Here is a 2,162-nt window from a genome sequence, read left to right as displayed (position 1 = left end):
CGTTCTGCGTTGAAAGCCAGACCGTCCGGTCCAAGACTTAGACCGGACGGTCCGACTTTCGGGGAAAGTCTCCTTTTTCGCGTTTTAAGGGTTTTGGGCAATTCTAATTAATGGGTGAGCCGCCACAAACCCTAGAGTAAGAACCTCAGACGTCCTAGATTCTGATGAGAGCTTAGAGAAGCTTGATTTTGAGTTCTATTGATTGGAATATCGATTCCAAGTCAAGGACATCGTTTTTCTCTTCACAAATCTTAGCAGATACGTTCCAAAGTGTTGGAATTCATCCCGCCGGTGTGGATACGTGTAGAGGAGTTGTGCTTTCAACTCTCGGTGATTAAAACAGGCCCTGGATCGATTGATACTTCCAGATCTTGAAAGAACGAGGTAAGTATTCGAATCCCACGACGATATACACGATTGTTCGGGTTATTGCACAATTGGTTTTGTGTGACGTTTGGCTAGGTTTAGATCTTTCCTTTCGCTGCGTGAAACCTAGAATCCAAACCCTAGATCGATGAGATCGCATGCTAGGAACCCGAAGGGAACCCAACAGAATCAACTCCAACCACCTCCGTTGTCTCAGATTCAGATCCTTCTGAGATATCACGTAGGTCAAGCTCTTATGGTCCGTGTTGAGCTTAACCTTCTCCCCGTACAGATACGATCTCCAAATCTTCAGCGCGTGAACTACTGCTGCTAACTCCATGTCATGAGTCGGGTAGTTCTCCTCATGCTTCTTCAGCTGCCTCGACACGTAAGCGATCACATGTCTCTCTTGCATCAACACACAACCGAGTCTGTGCTTAGACGATCGGTGTATACCTCGTATAACATTCCTGGCCGTGGTAATGCCATGATCGGCGCTGATGTCAATCTCTGCTTTAACTCCCCAAAGCTCTCCTCGCACTCAGCCGTCCACTTGAACCTGACGTTCTTCCCTGTCAGCTTCGTCAACGGTCGAGCTATCTTAGCGAATCCTTCGACGAATCGTCTGTAATAGTCGGCTAATCCCAAGAAGCTCCTGACTTCTGCCGCAGAAGTCGGGGACTGCCATTCCATGACGGCCTCGATCTTGGCCGGATCGACCTGAATGCCCTGGGCTGATACCACGTGTCCCAAGAATCCAATCTCCTATAACCAGAAGCTGCACTTACTGAACTTCGCGTACATCCGATTCTCCCTTAGCCTCCACAATATCTTCCGCAGATGCTCCTCATGTGTCTGCGGATCCGGCGAATAGATGAGGAGGTCATCAATGAAAATGATGGCAAACTCATCCAGGTGGTCCATGAACACGCGGTTCTTCAGTTGCATGAACACCGCAGGCGTGTTCGTGAGCCCGAAAGGCATGACCACGAACTCGAAGTGTCCATATCTCGTCCGGAAATGTCGTCTTCTGTATGTCATCCTCCTTGACCTGAATCTGATGATATCCAGATCGTAGATCGATCTTCGAAAACCACTGGGCCCCCTGTAGTTGGTCCAGCAACTCATCAATCCTTGGTAGCAGGTAGCGATTCTTGATAGTCACTTGGTTGAGCCCTCGGTAATCAATGCACAATCGCATACTCCCGTCTTTCTTCTTCACAAAGAGTACTGGTGCTCCCCGCGGTGAAACGCTAGGGCGAATGAAACCCTGCTTCATCAACACATTCCGTAGTAAAATCAATTTATCTCCTTGGCTGTAAACCCGACAAGTCATCGGAAAAAAGCATTAGAAAACTCCTGGACAACTAGTTTGTCTTCCAATCTATGCTCTCGTTCCTCGGTAATCGTGATAACTACAAGGAACGCTCTGTTGTCCCTCCTGATCACCTTCTTTTCGAACTTTTGGTTTGCACTTAAGGGGGTCCTCTGCTAACGCCGATATAGATGGTGAACGAGGTAAGTTCCTCCCCCCACTTTGTCATAAACGTCCACTTGGGTGGGTTGGTGTTTATTCCTTTAGGTACTGCTATAGAGCCTCTTAGGGATTTCGGAATTAGTTCCCTAATTCCAATCCCATAGTTTAGGCATTGGGCTTAATTGTAGAAATCGCTGATCTCCATTTAAGCATATAATGGTGACATTCTAAATGTGCCACGTTACATTCACTAAGCCTTCGACAACTCAAGCTAGCATCATCAATGTACGGACCTCGACAGGTGAGGATTTTCTTCGGA

This window comes from Tarenaya hassleriana, unplaced genomic scaffold (genome assembly GCF_000463585.1).
Source record: "Tarenaya hassleriana unplaced genomic scaffold, ASM46358v1 Cleome45, whole genome shotgun sequence".
Classification (NCBI taxonomy): domain Eukaryota; kingdom Viridiplantae; phylum Streptophyta; class Magnoliopsida; order Brassicales; family Cleomaceae; genus Tarenaya; species Tarenaya hassleriana.
This window is presented reverse-complemented; position numbering follows the sequence as displayed.